Source organism: Equus przewalskii, unplaced genomic scaffold (assembly GCF_037783145.1).
Source record: "Equus przewalskii isolate Varuska unplaced genomic scaffold, EquPr2 ChrUn-13, whole genome shotgun sequence".
Classification (NCBI taxonomy): Eukaryota; Metazoa; Chordata; class Mammalia; order Perissodactyla; family Equidae; genus Equus; species Equus przewalskii.
In genome coordinates this window covers 6,205,191-6,223,816 of record NW_027228750.1, presented here as the reverse complement: position 1 = coordinate 6,223,816, position 18,626 = coordinate 6,205,191, and the positions used below count along the sequence as shown (strand labels likewise).

The following is an 18,626-nucleotide window of genomic DNA, read 5'->3' as shown; positions in this document are numbered from 1 at the left end:
TATACCTTTAACACAGTTTGCTATATAAAATTATATATGAGTTGTATTACTATATATGTATGAGTTATATTACTATATTAAGTATCTATACATGTATGGGTGTATACAAGTCACTCTGCCGGCGGTGCCTGGTTTCTAACTTTGCTGCTGGTCTCCATCCAGATAGCTAGCCATTTAGATTCCTGCCTACAAGCTAAGCCCTTGCTCATTAATATTTAGACCAGTCTTGACCTCAAACAGTAGGTATTTCTGGAACCACAACCCGGCCTTATGGAGCAAACCATCAGGTCATCCAACGACAAGTCCAGCCCTGGCCCCATGTCCCTATTTGGATACCTAGTTTTCTGTATTATTTAAAATACCCCATCAACTCCTTGTGCCCCAGGATTGCTAATGGGTTTCTGCTTCAGGAACCTTCTGCCTGAGATCTTATTTAGATAACCTGACTGCTACTCCAGATTTTCTAGGACTGGAATCTAACAAGCCCCACTCACTCCATTCTTCCCCAGCCCCAAACAGACTTGCAGAGCAAGGCTTTATGGTCCTAAGCAGCAAGGAACAGAACAATAGGGAGGCAGAACCAAGCAACTGCTGCCAGACACTCCCTCTCCAGGTGAGAAGGGGGCTGGACAGAGGAAGTAAGGATGAGTGTGGAGAAGGGTGCTGGTGGCCCAGTCGATGTCTTAGGCCTCGCTTCAGAAGTCACAGTGAATGCAGTGTGTAGATCCATATAGGGGAGACAAATAGGGAGGTGGCCGTTCTTTACTGACATGCACGAGTACCCCAGACAGCAGACTGGGGTCTCAGAGACAAGACCTAGTCCCAGAGAATGGGTCTGGCAAGAGCTATACAAAGTGTCAATCAATGGGGTTCTTGTCCTTGGAAGAGGAGTTAAAACCCTAGGCCCAACAATTGAGCACCAGGGAGACCTGCAGATCTGGAAGGGCCTGATGGAGAAGAAAGATACAGGACAGCCCTGTAAGGATAAGTCAGGTACAATTGTTTCATAGACTCCCCCACCTCCAATCTTGTCCTTTTCTAGTTGGCCCTGTCTCTCACAGTCAGCTCTGATTTTCCAAAACACAGTTTCCATCAGGTCACTCCCTGTTCAGGCTCTTGGTCAAATGCTTGCTTATAACCAGGTGTTTGTGTCTTCAGCAGTCCAAACTAGCAGCTGTCACAGATCCTCCAGGACAGGACAGTGTGGGGCCACCAAAGCCAAGGTTGAGGGTGCACTGCAGAGAGGGAGAGGATTACAAGGCAAAAATTGAAAATAGACAGTTGTATTTTGTGTCTGGGAGACTGTTGGAGACTTTTAAGGGAAGCATTTTTATTGTAGTTTCGAGAATGGATGACAGATTATGAGGCACTGATGGTAAGAAGATAGTAGGAGCAGGGTTTGATCAGCTGAAGAGAAAAAGACTAACGCTCAGTGTTTGGTGAAGTTACCTGTGATCAGTGTATTTTTTTCACACCCTAATTTGTCTCCCCAATATTTATTCATTTATTCCACACATATTTGTTGAGTATTTTCTATGAGCCAGGCCCTGGCTCATAGAGATACAAGATAGAGAGGACACAGTGGTGAATAAGATATACTACGTGATTCTGCCTTCAGGCGTTACAAAGGAAGGAAGAGGGTGATGAGAGAGGAGGTATAGCAAGTGATAGAAATGCAAGGGACAGCCAGAGCTGACTTTGGAATTCCCCAGGTCTCAACTGCCATTGTTCTTGCCAGCCAGATTGGTTTACTCCCATTGTGCTGCCTGTGTCCTCCATATCCCTCATTTCAGGTCTGGCATTACACTATCACCCAGCCTACTCAGGTCCTATTAATTCTTAAGGCCTATCTTGTGTCTCAAATTCCTCCTGAAGAGGTCTCTATGAACATGGCATGTAAGTTAACACTTTTAAGTCCACTTCCTGTTCCAGGGCTCCAAACACATAACGATGGTAGACAAAAATATTTTAAAGGAAATTTAAACACAAATGGTCATGCTCAAAAGCAAAGGAAATCTTTTCATGGGTCAAAAACAAAAGAAAAACACAATACCGTAAGCAAGGCTGAAGCCATGGGCAGCTAGATGTAAAAGTGGACATAGCTGTGAAATGTCAGTATCTGGTGTGGTAACAGGGACTTAAGGCACGCTATGAGAGCCAGGAGAGAGGGCCGGTTTCACTGAGTGAAACCAGTATATTTGGAGACTCTTCCAGCCATAAAAAGAGGACCAAAAAAGGATGCAATGGACCCCTGTCTGGAGCAGTGTAGTACATGAAGCTGAGTATCTTGAAAGATAGGAAATAATGAATCTCACCCCAAAGCAAGCACATGGGTCAAGCAGCCCACTGGGTTGGTAACTGAATCTTTTCTTATTTCAACGGGACAGGAGCTTCTAAACTGCAAAAAGGAAAAAAAAAAAAAGAAAGAAAAAAGAAAAAGTAAAAGCAAAGAAAGAGGTTGATATCTACACTGGGACCTGGAGGTCCAGGATAAAGCAACCACAAATTTGTCAGAGCCTGAGAAAACATAAAACCTCCCACCCATGATAAGCCTTCAAACCAAGATTTCAGAACACATGGAGAAAACTGAGGCAAAAGATATAAATAACCAGGAGATATATTTACTCCAGATGAAATGAAAATAAGAGATTAATATGAAAATGTCTTTAAAATAAGTATGTTTAAGATCCTCAAAGAGATAAAGGAAGGAATAGCACTCATAAAAAACATGAACAAGAAATTCTGAAACCAAAAATCAGAGGAAACAAGAACAGGTAAATGTAAAAAAATAAGTAACTGGAAATCCCAGGAATAATAAAATGCAGTCATTGAAGTAGAAATCAGAATAAATAGGATAAAGTCTAGACTGGACATATTTGAACAGATAGTTAAAGAATTGGAAAATAGTATTGAGAAACTCACCCACAATGTAGCATAGAATGACAAAGAGATTAAAACTATGAAGCGTCAGCTAGAAAACAGAGAAAATAGACGGAGTGACCCCAACATGGCTGTAATAGGAATTCCTGAAAAAGAGAATGAGAGAGTGCAATTGAGACATATTTGCAGAGACTATGGCTGATCATTTTCTGGATGTGAAGACAGATAGAAATGTACACACCAGTGCTTGAATAGGATGAATTTTTTTAAATGCCTTACATGACCTAGCTGCATCCTAGCGTCATGACTTCGTCTCCTATTGCTCTCTTCCTCGCTCACTTTGCTTTAGCCATACTGGCCTCCCTGCTAATCCTTGAGCAAAACAAGCCCACTCCTACCTTACAGCTCTGCACTTGCTCTTTCTCTGTTTGAAATGCTTTTCCCCAAGATAATCTGCATGGCTTGTTCTCTTTCTCTTTAAATTTCCCTTCAAATGTTACCTTATTACTGAGACCTTCCCTGATAGAAGCAAATAGGTATTTGGATGAATACTATCCTTTCTCTATTGCCTCCTTACTCATCCCCATGAACACAGTACTTAGTAAGTATTGGCTACATGGATAAATGTCCAATTCAGTTTTGATAAATTCCATGCAAAGCCCTGTCTATGTCCTGAAAGCTGACATCATTATGGGTGCATATAAATTAATATTTAGTGACAGATGTGCTCAATCTATTTTCCCTAAAAGTTTATAATTCTTTATAATAGAGTAATTAAATCATGGAATTATAAAAGTTTAAAGAAGGCTTAGAGCTCATTAACTTCAACTTCCACATTTTACATGTGAAAAATTGAGGCCAAGAGAGGTGAAATGGACACACAGCTAAGCAGTTTAGCAGAGCCAGGACTAGAAATCAGCCTCTTGACTCTGAGTCCAGTGTCCTTTTTACCACACTCCATGCCTTCTTTATCCTGTTTGCATTCAGAGAAATTGGGTCATAAATAATCCTATTCTCCCCATGAATATCTTCTTAACTTCTATGTACATACCCATTGTTTCTAGGTAACAATAGATTACCCCTACTTGTTTTGGAGAAGTTGGGGCTTCCAGGTGCCACTTCATTATAATGGAATTTTAACGTGTTTTTATTTCTACAGCTTCTTGTCATTAAGAGCCTATAATTAAAATAATTAGAAAAAGAATCTTGCCTGTTAATCAGTCTACATTTCAATAAAACATTTTAAAATTCACAGTCCAAAGCTGTTACCTTATTATTTAAGCATGAGTTCTATTATATAAATTGTCACCACAGCCCTGCCAACCAGTTATTTATAGACAAAAATCTGTTAGCTTTTCCTTGGTAAACCAATGTCACTCTATGCCGAAGTTATTGAAGAAATTACAGGGAGATGGAAGATGGGTGGGTTTGCATCCCCCCAGCAGAACTGGGCTCTGGAAGACTTCCAATGCCTCTTTTGGATGCAGTGTACGTCAAGAGGGTTGAGAAGGAACACAGTTTTGCAGTGAGAATTCACAGTGCTAAATTTTGGGTGTCATGCATACATATATATACACACAGACATATGTATGTGGTGATAGTGATGAAAAGATTTTTTTAAGCTGCTATAATTCAGGCAGGCTACGTTCCAATGGTACAGTGGGGTTTGAGACACTAAAAAGCAATGAAAATTATAACCTCTATAACTGATTTCTCATTGTAAGTATTCTGTTCTCTGTTTATTGTACGTCTGCACCTTTAGTCCTCTAGAAGCCTTGTCCCAGAGTGTTTTTGTAGGACTTCTCCCTTTGCATTTCCCACAGAGGTAATGTCTGTGTGGCCTAAGAGGGTGTGGGCTGGAAGGCCACTAGAGCTCATACGCAGGGTTTAGAACTGATGCCATATATTTGTTTCATGACCCTATTAACCTTACTAAATGCACACTTCCCTGAGGCCCTATAAGGAATAACCTTATTTCCAGAAACGAGATGATAATGCAACTAATAAGAATTAAACCAAATCTTAAGAAATAATAAATAATAATATTTTTTAAAACTGATAAACATCCCAGTTGGGATGAGTGAGATAAACATCCCAGTTGGGATTTTAATGCTTTTTTAAAAATTATAAAGCTTTCTCTGGTCCTGGATAAGAAGTTTTATGACAAGTTTCTGGAGTTGGTAGAAATATAAAGGAAAACATGGAACACTTGACATAACTCCCTGTGGCTGATAAACCAAAGTTGCACCTCCCAAACCTCCTGTTATCCACATCCTTGTGTAATCCTGTCCCGTTGACTGTAGGCAGGAGTATTCTAAGCAGCAGAATAAGGCAAAGGTGGTGGGATGTTACTGTCATGATCATGTGACATAGATTATAATTTCCATCTTGCTAACAGACTCTACTGATTTTCCCTCAATGGCTTCCATCAAGTAAGCTGCCACATGGAGATGCCCATCCAGCAGGGAACTGAGGGCAGCCTCGGGAGCTGGGGCCTTCTGTCTAACAATCTGTAAGGAACTAAGTGCTGCCAACAACCATATGAACTTGGAAGCAGATCCTTCCCCAGCTGAGCCTCAGATGAGACCCCAACCCTGGCTGACACTCTGACTGCAATCTTGTGAGAGACTTCGAAGTGGAGAGTCCAGCTAAGTCATGCCCAGATTCCTGACTCACAGATAATGTGTGTTGTTTTCAGCCACTAAATTTGTGGTAATTTGCTATGTAGCAATAGATAACTATTACACTCCTCAATGATAAAAGGGGAGTCACATTCCAAAGAAAGAAGAAGTTGTAGAAAATTAAAAACAGCGTGAGCCGAGATAACATAGTGCCCTGGGTATGAGTCCCTGCTACGCCACTTAGTGTCTGTGTGGCCTGTGGTTGGTTCCATATCTTCTCCAAACCTCAGTTTCCACGTCTCTAAGATGGAGATAATATTTTCTACGTCATGGTGCTATTTACAGGAGTAAACCAGATGTAGGATTTAGTAGCGTGTCTAGCAGATATGAAATGTTTAATAACTACTATTCATCGCCATAGACTTCACACACTAGACTAGTTACAACTTTCACTAGGGGCCTTTTAGCATGATGTAGCTGGCTAGGGTGGCTTTGCCAGTGTTTTTGTTCCCTCCAGTCTCGATTTTATGTTTCAGGGAGACTGAGTGACCTTCCATTCAGTTCTGAAAAAGTTTTACTTGTGGGTATTATAAATACTCTCTTCTTGGTATGTGACATGATTATCTAATTCCTTTTCTGTCTGAAGCAAAACTAGGGAAATATGGGAGTGATGAGGTATTAAGAATCCTTTTTCAAATAAGGAAATAGATGATGTTCCCTCAGTGACATGGATATCTGACCTCCGTCTTGGTACAAGAGGCAGCTCTGTGTGCGGGAGAGACTGCGTTAGCTGGCTGAGAGCACTGAGCTGTCACTCACAAATTTCCAGCAGCCTTTTGCTTTCTTCATTGACATTAACAGATTAGAAATTGTGAAATTTTTATCCTCCACTTAAATGGTGGGAGTAAATGCAATCGTAAAATATTTCAGTCTATCATGCAAAGGTTTCTTAGACTCTGGTCAGGCTATACCTATCAGTTAAAAAGAAACTATAATTTTGCTTGAGTGCCCCACCTTTCTGACTCAAAATCAGGGGAGCTTTATATTTAAAAGCAGTCAAGTTTGGAAACCCAGGAAAAAGGAGTTTTGCAATTATGTGATGGATATCTGCATGACAGGCAGGCCGAGTTGACTCCCTCACGAGAAGAACCCATCCTTTTCCTTCACTGAGAATTATACAGACATGCTCTCTTCCATCCTTCCTCTCCCCTATCCCCAAACTTGCCTTTCTTACAACAACAAAACAAAACAGCAACGTATTTCTGCCATCACTTTGTGTACATATTGATTGGCTGGAGGACCTGGGTTCAAATCTTGGCTCTGCTGCTGAGCAGTTTTGTGCTGCTGGGCAAACCATTTCAAATCATTCTCAAGGTCTCGGTTTCCTCATATTTCTAGTAAAATGAAGAGAATAACAACAACCTCAAAGGATGGATATAAAGATGCAATGAGATAAGATATGTGAAAAGGCCAAACTCAATCGTTTTATTCTCCATAATATAGTAGGGTACAGAACCCGTTTCAGGAAAAAAAAATTTTATGCTTCTCTTTTGCTGTATATGCTAAACTTTCTTCACGTTTGAGAAATAAGCTTTCTAGCACAATGTTCAGAGATGTCTACTCTGTTCTAAGGCATATTGTAAGTCAAAAGACTTGCTTATGATTCCTTTTAATGGAGATGATTAATACCTAACATTTAATTGAGCACTTGCTATTGGTAAGTGCTTCACGTGTATTAACTCGTCTAATCTTCGCAGTAACTCCATGAACAAACTGAAGCCCAGAGAGGCTAATAATTGGCTAAGGGTCACGCAGTTTCATGGAGTTAGGAATCAAAGCCAGTTATCTGAATTCAGAGTCTACACTGCAGCTGTCCATGCAGTACTGCCATGTGCCTCGTGCAAGTGTTCATTTCTTGGGTGTTAATCCTCCAAGCCAGTGGAACCAAGGAAACTGGGAGCAGAAAGTTTTGCAAGTGGGTCATTGCATGCAGCTGGGCTTGGTGGTGAGGACACTTTCGTGCCTTGTTCCCAGAGACATATAATCAGACTTTGGTGGAAAGGGCCCCATGTGTTGGTTCCTGCTTGGCACATACAGCAAGAAAGTGCTTGCAGGAAGCAACGCTGAGCTCTCTGATTTTTCAGCCTAACTGAAACCTTCAAAGGTGAGTGTGTTCTGAGTAGAAAGTGATAACTTTAACTCCCATTTATTGTAAATATATTCTTATGAGAACTGTATTATCAATTATAAAAGAAGCTGTTTAAATGGTATTGCTGCTGGATAGCTTTACCTCCACCAGCTTCTGAAAAATTACATAACCCATTTGAGCAGCATTATAAATAAGCAGCTTTATATAGTTTTATTTTCTTATTTTCCTTTCGAATTACTGTGATCCATGAGCCTCCCAAAGCCTATCCTATCCAAAGCATCAGTAATAAATCATAAATATTTATGGCATTTAATCATGAGGCAGCCAAAGAACTGAAGAAGTGTTATATTATTCAGCAACTCATTAAGCACCCAGCATGCTTATAATCCATTGGTGAGGTCTGTAAATGGTTTCTTCCATTACCAATTGTCTTCTCTCTCTTCTACAGGAAAAAAAAATCATTAATGCTCGCATACGCTGAAGTTGTAGCAGGTGTGGACCAAAGTCAATTAGACAGCACCATCCCTGATGTCCTTGAAATGTATAATTTAACAGAACAACAAAATGTATCCTCCTTGCCATCCCATTACAGAAGAAAGAAGGGGAAGACAAGGGTGGGATGGGGGGGTGGAAGGGAGAAAGACAAACGATTACTGAACCCTCCTGTGAGCTAGGCAATGATAGTTGGAACATCACATTTACATTATTAATGACTCCATTTCATTTTCATTCCTGTATTCTCTTTGTTTTATTATTTCTGAAGGGAAAATATCAGATATGTTACTCAGTACACAGGAAGAACTAACAGTGAGATCCATTCAAATGTGGAGTGGGGCTCCCTTAAGAGATAAGGGTCTTATCCCTGGCAGTGTTCATGCAGAGGTGGGAGGCCCCTCTGTCAGGGGTTTTGAAGAGGGGATTTCCTATCAGAAAAGATAATCAGAATCACTTCTTTAGCAGACAAAGATCCTTTTCCTTCTCTACAATAGAGGCATAAAGGCTAGAATGCCCACTTTCTCAGACTCAGTTGAAGATAGGAGTGACCATGAGACCCAGTTCAGCCAATGAGATGTGAGCAGAAGTCTCCGGGGAGGCGGTGAAGGAGGCTTTTGAGAAAAGGTTTTAAAAGATACAGATTCACTGAAACTCTCTTCCACTGCTGATGAGATCGTAAAACGGTGAAGCCACTATGGAAAACAGTTTGGCAGTGCCTCAAAAAGTTAAAACATGGAGTTACCATATGTTCACATAAAAACTCATACAAAAATATTCATAGTAGCATTATTCATAAAAGCCCCCAAATGGAAACAACCCAAATGTCCATATACCAATGTGTTATACCATACAATGGAATATTATTTAGTCATAAAAAGGGATGAAGCATTGATACTTCCATTGAATGAATGAACCTTGAAAATATTATGCTAAGTGAAAGAAGTCAGACACAAAAGGCCACGTATTGTATGGTTCCATTTATATGAAATGTCCAGAATAGGCAAATCCATAGAGACATGAAGTAGACAGTGGTTGCCAGGGGCTAGGGGAAGGGAGGGGAATGTGGACTGGCTGCTCATGGGTACGGTGTCTCTTTGGAATGATGGAAATGTTTTGGAATTACATGACGGTGATGATTGCACAACCTTGTAAGTATACTAAAAACCATTGAATTATACACTTTAAAGGGGTGAATTTTCTGGCATGTGAATTTTATCTCAATTAAAAAAGAAAAAAGAGACAGACAGCTGGCCTACTAGTAAGGTCTCCTGCCTGTTGCCCTTCTCCCATCCCTTCTCTTTCTTCCTGGGATGCAAACGGGGGCCTGAAGTGCAGTAGCCACGTAATGATAATGAAGACAAAGGCCGTTTGCTCAGAGGATGAACAGAAGTTGTCAGGGCCCGATAAAGCTCTTACTTGTTTAAGCTGCTGTTTGTCAAGTTTTCTGCTGCTGGTAACTGAATGTAGTTCTCACTAATATACCTTCCAACTTTGAGATTTTATGAAAAGCCATTTGCTGTCAAAATTGAAAAGAATAGAGTTATAGAATGTGGCACCTAGAGAGATGTAGAAAAATAGTTCTTTAAAAGGCGCAATTTAAAGAGGATTTCCCATTTTATGGAGATATTCAGTACTTGTGCTGTAACAAGGGGTGGTTTCATTTTTAAGTTTATGATGCTGCATTATGACAGAGCAATGAAATGTGAAATATGTATTTAAGGCATCTTTAAGGAAAATACAATAAATATGAATAATTACCATTATAACTATCCTATTAAGACATGCTATGTAGTCAAAGACGAAGAGTCTATTTTTGGATTGTTTCCAAAATGCCTGAAAGAAAAGCTCACGGTGGTGGATCCTTGTTACATCTCTAGATAAGACTGAAGACATTCAAAAACTACAATTTGTTAAGTAATAAATAGCCATAATTTAAGCATGAGGGGAACCATCATGACTGAGGACAGTATAAAATACACTGACATTTATAGTCTTCTCTGAGATATTAGCATGATCCAGTGCCATTTTAAACCAAACTTTCTGAAATGTATACTCATAAATTCTCCATCTAGTTTCAGGTGTTTTTATTGAATAGATGGATATCTTAACATCCCTCTGTTACTGATTTTCCACCCTATCCCAATGTTATAAAATTCTGGGGTTCCAGTGGCATAGTGGTTAAGTTCACATGCTCCACTTCAGTGGCCCAGGGTTTGTGGGTTTGGATCCTGAGCACAGACCTACACACCGCTCATTAAGCCATGCTGTGACAGGGTCCCACATACAAAACAGAGGAAGACTGGCACAGATGTTAACTCAGGGATGATCTTCCTCATGCAAAAAGAGGAAGATTGGCAATGGATGTTAGCTCAGGACCAATCTTGCACAACAACAACAAAATCTGGGGTTCTGAATTTTAAAATTGTTGACCAAATGAATGCATTGTGCTTAGATTTACTTCAATCAACTTCAGCAAACCTAAATAAAGTTTGATGTCTGTGCATGATCATTCTCAGAAATAATTCATATGAAAGACAGGTGGTCCCAGTATCTTTCACTCATCAGGCATATTAAACTACCAAAGATTTTACTCAAACCCTGAAAAATCAAATTAATCATACAGTTGCCTAAGCAAGTAACTGACAATGACACCATGAATTCCAACGACGCAGATGAATTCACCAGCAATATGAATTCAGACAACACAGACAGACCCAGACAGTTTTTTTTTCTTTAATTAAAGTTTGGGTAAGAGCTAGAAAGAGGCAGAATATGATAATCTAGTTAATACCCCACAAATCTCTTCTTCATTTTGCCTCTGAAGACTCGATCTTAGTGTTTGTTTTTGTGATAGTATAGATGGCTCACAATTTGGAAAACTGGACTGTTCCTCGCAGGCCATGTCTGGAGCAGCACGCTTTTCAGCTACATTCATTTGGTTTCAGATTCAGTAGGTGTGTCTCCTCCAGGTCCACAAAGAGGAAATGAGAACGTGCGTGAAAGCCCTTTGAAAGCCTAAGAGGTTATAGGAATTTAAGGAATTATTATGATGATGGCATTATACATGATATTTTATACCTAATTATTCTGTTAATCTTTTGTTCTTGCTACCACTGTGCATCAGCTCCAAAACCACTCCCATATGCAGCGCCTTCGAGTAAATGCGCGGTAAAGCCCCACATTTGATATAAAACTGTAAAACTGGACAATACATTTTCGGGGACTAAAAAGAACTTTTTAAAAACCTACAATTTCTACACTGATTACTTCTTTCTATTGAAATGATGTGTCACCTCATTATATTAAACTATATCTTAATGGCTGCAGGCTGTGTGCACAGTTATTTCACAGGGGTCCTCAAAAGTCAGACGAGGATATTATCAACACAGGTGCTGGCTGGCTCTCTGGAGGAGATACGAAGAAGAGAGAAAGACAGAAGAGCTGTGGGAAGAAAGGCGGTTCACCATTTGTGGGAACACACGAGAGCACACTCCCTACGTCTAGGTAGAAGACATATGGAATTCCTCCAAGGCTTGAAATACTTTTTAGGGGAGAAAAATGAAAAGATAAAATGAATATGTTTAGCTCTAAAGGAGCCTTTGCTGATGAAAATAATCACAATAATTAGTCATTGCATCAAAAATGTATTGTGGGGAGTTGCTCAGCTGGAATAATTACTATTCCCCACTCCACTGACCTTTTAAGAAGCTTCATTTTGTAGTTAAATTTCGTGTTCTTCCCCCACACCATAACCTCGACTACTTTCAAGGGATCAGTGGTGACGCATGTTTCTGTGCTAAGTTTATAAATACCCACAGATGTGATAACAGGAAAGTCATTAGATTCACATGCAAATGCTACAGCTGCCTTAAAATAGCGCATTTCTATTCCATACTCTTTAATGAGTGTGATCTGTTATTTATTTATTTTTGCGAGATTTGTTTGTATCTCTTCTAAGAAGCATTGAAGGTTTCTCTGGGAACGCAGTTCACGTTCCGCGTTCACGCCTGGAAAACCGGTAGCTTCCAGTTTATGTCAGGAGTCGGGATCTGATCCCTGAGGGACTTGAGGACAGAACCGTCCTCTCATCTTGTGTCCTCCAGCCTCACACAGCCTAATCCTCGAGTCAACCTGAGTGACCCTAAGAGCAAGCAAGAAGATCCACTCCTCCTACGGACGACTTCGTGTCCCTCAGACTGAAAGGTCACTAAAGCAATATTAACAAAATAAAGATGATAATGGCTACCTTAACGGCAGGTTGAATTTTAATATTTTAAAGAAATTACCCTCATATTAAGCGTATAGAGATGTAGGGCCACATTAAGGAAACAGAACTGTTGTGAACTTCTGAAGGGAATTGAATCTTTAGAAGGAAAGATCAGCTCTGGCAAGTGCCACGTGACTTCCATGTTCTTTTTTCCCTTAGTTATGAGTTTTTTGAGTTTGTCATGAAAAAAATTTTTTCCCCCTTGTTAAATCTTAAAGAATTAGTCAACGCTTCTTCCATCAGAGAGCTCCTGGGAAACGTCTGAAGCTTACAGTGGGGCAACTTGGAAAGTGATTTCCTAATGTGCTAACTTCAAAGGAACTTTGAAATCTTGGAATGTAAGATCCAGCACAGTGTTAATCCACCAAAGCACCACTTAGTGGCCTGTTTGGGCTTTGTTTTGATAGGTGTTTAATAAGCAGTCAAGCGCTGAAGGTAGCCTTCTGAGAAACGCGTTCCTCTATGCCGTCATTCTAATCTGTGTCTCTATGAAGGTGTCACGTTTTATAACAGAGAGCTCAGTGGGCCTACTGTTCTCATGTGAATCTGCCAGCATACCTCATCTTTAGTTCACTGTCCTGCTCCCTTAGGGTCACTGCATGGAGATTCAGATCTTTCCTTCAGGCCAAGAAGGATTCTAGCCACAAACCTTGCTGGGTGGAAGAGAGGATGTGAGCACTTTTCTCTCCTACCTTTTATCCTTTCTTACTCCTTGATAGAAGAAAGAATGGCAGAATAGGCAGCAAAACCAAACAGCTGTTACAAATCTCACTTTCAATATGTAGGCTGCTAGGATGGGAAGGATGGTTATGCCAGCTTCAAAGGGAGTACACCTCTTATCTCCTCGCTGAGGAGCCATGAGTAATGACATAATTTTGGCTTCTCTGTGGTCATGCCCATCAGAGCCACATACCTTTTGAAGGCATGTGTGCATGGACAGGAGTGTAGATGTTTGCATGGGGGTATGTGCGAGAGAGGGAAAGAGTCTGTCTTTCCTATCCTGCATGAAAGAACATTTCTCTAACAGCTCAGCTCTCATACATATGTAAAATCTTCTAACTAGAAAATATCATCCATTAAATTGTTCAAGGTCCTTTATACAAAAACCTCTGTGACAAATTATTTTCAGAGCTCAGTGTCAGAAAAGGTTTGTCTCTCCTGAATAATTGGCCTGTTTCCTTCTACTAGAAAAGAAGAAGTTATATAATTCATCATACTTTCTTCTTTGCTTTGGTTACCAGGAAGCTAAATTTTACATGCAAAGACTGTAGTTTTCTTCTTCCATGTTTTTGCTAAAATATGGTTTTCACTTCTCTTTCCCCTCCCCACCTTTACTCCTACTAAATCTGATGGACCCAAATGCTATTTGAAACCAAAATTTGCAAAGTTTATAACAAGTAAACTGAGAATGACAGTAACTATTCACGTGAAATGTTGTATGATATTTGATCTGTATAGTTTGCAGTACGGATTTTTTACCTTTTTCATAATTCCTGCCCTATCCTGCCCCCACCCCCAACCCAGACCTCTTTTTTTAAACTACAACAAATCATCAGGGGAAGCAATGCCTTCACTGGGTCACAGGATTCAGAAGAGTTACTTTGAAGGAAATTCTGGGAGAACTATTTGATGATAAACAGGTATTTGCTTTTCTGCTTGCTTTTTCTCATTTTAATTTACTAGATAGAAAGCACATTTGCCTCATTAAAATTGATATTAACCAAGTTACAGATGATTTCTCTGCATTTAAATTTGAGCTCTACTTCTCAAAATTGGGCATTTGTGGCTTGTCATAAGGATCATGTCCTTAAATCCTTGATTATCAGGGACTTTCTAGATTTCAAATATTCAGATTCTTTCCCAAGAAAAAAAGTCCCAGAAATTCCAGTAATTTGGTTTCCACAATGTATCTCACAAAATGTCTCTTATCCTTGGTTACAGGACAAAAATCCCAGGTCAAACTATACATCCGGGTTTTGAGTTTAGAGAATGTGGCTGCCAGAACCCTAAGGCGTAGTTAGAAGAGTTTGGAGAACATAAACTGCTTTAAGAAAATGGCTATAACCTGCTGCAGGGTCTCCTATATGAGTAATGAAATCTTGGTATTCATAATTATTGACTCCTAATATTTTCTTATCGAGACCATTACTGGATGATGACGACATTCTTCCCCAGAAGACTTGTTCCAAGGACGTCTGGGATCCAATATCAGACAAGGTAGTTGATAATGATAATAGTCTTCTCTGTGCTCTCCATTCATAATTAGTCCATTCACAATTATGATGTTAAAATAATTTGTCCTAGTAATATATCTATATATATACTACTATTTCCATTTTGTAGATGGGAAAAACAGAAGCTCAGAGATGTCCAGTGGCCTGTCCCAGGTTGCTTGGGGAAGTTTTACAACTTCCTCACCAGTGCTCTGCCCGTCCTATGTAAACAAGTGTAAGGTGGTATTTATATTGTCACTCACTATGCAACCTGTAACTGTTAGCTAGGTCAATGTGCCTTAAGCAATACGTAAGCACTGAGTAAACATAAGTGTATATGCAAATGAACAGTCACATACCAAAAAGCTATTAGCCTAGATATGTTTGAAGAAATGTGCTCTAGGAAGAATTTTAAAACTGGGTTCCGGAAGTAAATACTTTTATGCAACAGTCCTATTAATATTCTACAAAACTATTTAAAAATGATTAGGTCACTATAACATGTCACTAAAAATACAGAGAAAACTAATAATTTTGCAGTGATTGCTACCACCCAAATGAAAGGCCCAGGCAACTGCTGAGGCAAAGAATGAACATTGTTTTAGAATTTCCATATACTCATGAATATGTCTATACAAAGAACACAAAAAGCATGTTTTGGAATTTTCTTTGTTTGAATTGTCTGAATAATTATCTCCAATTTAATTTTTTGTATGTCTATAAGACAGATGGAGAATTGAAAATGACTTAAAGAATTTCAATTTAAAAAATCCATTCCTCATAATGGGTCCTAATGATAGCACTCTTCAAAGTAGAAGTCCATCTGATGTTTTTGTTAGTGGAGGCAAAAGGGAGAGGAAATCCTACTTTCTGGAAAGCCAGCCGTGTGGGCTTTGGCTCACCGTAAGCATCAATGTGTAGCAGTGAAACATACCTCACACTCCTTGCCTCCTGTTTTTTTTCATCCTTTACAGGATCTTGAACCTATTGTTTAGTAAGAAACCCTCCACCCCCTTTCTCTTCCGGTCCCAGGCACTTCGGAGCCGCGGGCTTTGGTGCAGACATGGCCAAGTCCAAGTACCATACCACGCACAGCCAGTCCCGAAAATGGCACAGAAAGGGCATCAAGAAACCTCGATCACAAAGATGTGAGTCTCTTAAGGGGATGGATCCCAAGTTCCTGAGGAACATGCGCTTTGCCAAGAAGCACAAGACAGTCCTGAAGAAGATGCAGGCCAACAACGCCAAGTGCACGTGCCAAGGCTGTCAAGGCCCTCGTAAAGCCCAAGGAAGTCAAGCCCAAAATCCCAAAGGAGGGCAGCCGCAAGCTGAGTTGACTTACCTACATTACTCACCCCAAGCTCGGGAAACGTGCTCGCGCCCGTATTGCCAAGGGTCTCAGGCTCTGCCGGCCAATGGCCAAGGCCAAGGCACAAACCAAGGCCCAGGCTGCGGCTGCAACTGTGGCTCGGGCTCAGGCTCCTGCTCCCAAAGGTGCCCAGGCCCCCATGAAGGCTGCCAAGTAGAGACCTCTGTCTGCCAGTGTGAGGGCGGAAGGACTGGTGTGACCCCTGGCTGGTGTCCTCCTGCGCTGTTTGTACAAATAAACCTGAGGCAGGATCTGTCAAAAGAAAAGAAAGAAAAAGAAACCCTCCCCTTTTTGGGGTTCCTTTGAAGATTTTCTGCTTTTGCTCAGCCCTGTTGTTCTTCCAATGCCCTGTTCCTCAAGTGAGAAAATAAGGATTGTTTGCATTTCAAATTCCAGGGGTTTGTGTGGTAGAGAAGAAGCTCCGGCTGCATTTTTTCTTTTCTTTTGATAATTAAGATTGGTTTGTATCTTGCACAAACATTCTTCTCATTCATTAAAAGAAATGAAATTTACTGTTCAGGTCTGGAATTTCTTCAGTTCTCCAAATGATGACCTGTCTGCATCTTCAGAATCAGAGCACTGGATCAGCCTCTCTTGGCTGGTGAGCTACTTGTTTCCATTGCTCTCGGCCTCGGTGCATTATCAGGAGCAAGACCTTCATCTTCAGACCTTTGGTTCCTAATCTCAGATATCGTTTCTTAAAATTATCAAGATGACTTTATTAAGCAACTGCTGAGCTACCTCACGGATACTGCCAATGACCCAGACTTTTTCTCTACAGGGAAATAGTAGTATTACCCTTGGGACCTTGGAACAAATTTTTTTTCCTTCACAAAGTGAGGATGGCCTCTGTACCTGACCTCCCAAAAAAGTGTATATTTTAAGGAAACTGCTGAGTGTTTACACAATGACAAAGACGACATAGAAGTGTCAAGTGAACAATGACATACGGAATCATAGAAACTCTGGAAGGGACGAAGTACCTGAGAAGACCTCGAGGCCAGGAATCAGCAAACTTTTTCTGTACAAGATCAGACAATAAATATTTTAGATTTTGTAGGCCATATGGTCTTTGTTGCAACTGTTCAACTCTGCTGTTGTAGTGCAAAAGCAGCCATAGATAATAATGTGTGTGATTATGTGCTAATAAAACTTTATTTATAAAAGCAAGTGGCAGGCTAGATTAGCCTGTGGGCGTAGATTGCTGACCCCGGTCTAGACCAAACTTCTCCCAATGCAGAAACCTCTTTTGTAGCACCCAGACCATTCTATTTTTGGACAGCTATATTACCTGGAGGTTTTCTTATATGAAGCTACGCTGTGTCTCTCTGAAACTCCCACCCACTGTTACCCCCACCATCTCCCACATGGACCATGGCAGTAGCCTCCTGACTGGTCTCCATGGTTCTACCTTTGCCCTTCTTACAATGTATTCTCTGCCCAGCAGCCACTTTAATCCTTATAAAACGTAAGTCAGATCATGTCATTCTCCAGCTCGAGGCCCTCTCTTGGTTTCCTATGACATTTAGAATAGGTCAAGATGCATTACGTTGGCCCATAAGGCCCTAAATAGCTGGTTCATGACTGTCTCTAACCTCATTTCCTACTACTCACTGCTCTCTGGCCACACGAGCCTCTTGGTGTTTTTCAAACACACTGTGTGCCTTCCCATCTCAGGGTCTTTGCACTTGTTTTAATTTCTGCCTGGAACTTCTTCTCCCAGACATTTGCAGGGCTTGCTCCCTCCCTGCATTGAAGTCTCTGCTCAAATGTCACCATCTCAGAGATACCTTCTCCTACTGCTTTATCTGTCATGCTCCATACTTTATTTTATTTTTTAACCCTGTTTTATTTTATTTTATAGAACCTAGCACTATCTAACATTATAAGTATATGTGTATAATTCTTTTATCGTTTTCCCCCATTACCCATCAGCTTTACATTGGTAGGAATTTATGTGTCTGGTTCACTATTAAATCTGCAATGCTTAGACCAGTGACTGGTATAGGAGGTGCTCACTAAGTAATTGTTGAATGCATGATGAATGTAGCTTTGCCCTCTGCAGCTTCCAAAAATACGTATGACCCACATATTCTCATTCTGCCAAATGACAACCTTTCTACACATGAAAGCAAGTTCTACAGTCCCCCTAAATCTCCTCATGACACAGGGTATGTGGCTTTCACATCTGTGACATTTTGCATTATTCTCTTAGGTCCAATGGCTGATCATGTTCCTTAATTTTTGACCTTAGGTTTACGTGCACTTGCCCATCAGATTACACAAATCTGGCCCTGGCCTCTGGGTACCTACATTCCCCGGTCCACTTTGATTTGGGGGAACTTTTTTCCCTGAGGTTTGCCCAGGCGCTTGTGAAAGGGAATCAAACACCCAGGGTGTGGACATTTGTCATTTCTCTTGGCTGCTCAGCGTCTGAACCCCTTCTTACATTTGAGGAATCCCCCACTTTATTAGACAGAACCTTCTATTCATCACAGAATCTGAAGTTTCCATACCCTCGCTTTCCCAGCCACCCTTGCAGCAAGAGTGCAGTCAGATGACCTCGGCTTCGCCAGTCAGACACTCTGGTGCCAAACTTTGCAGCAGAAGCCATTGAGGCTAAGAAGCAACA

At 40.6% G+C, this 18,626-nt stretch overlaps 1 pseudogene; it reads left to right on the top strand.

Annotated features, from left to right (window-relative positions):
• Positions 1-15,641: 15,641 nt before the first annotated feature.
• Positions 15,642-16,166, top strand: LOC139081568 (large ribosomal subunit protein eL29 pseudogene; annotated as a pseudogene).
• The last annotated feature ends 2,460 nt before the right edge of the window (positions 16,167-18,626 follow it).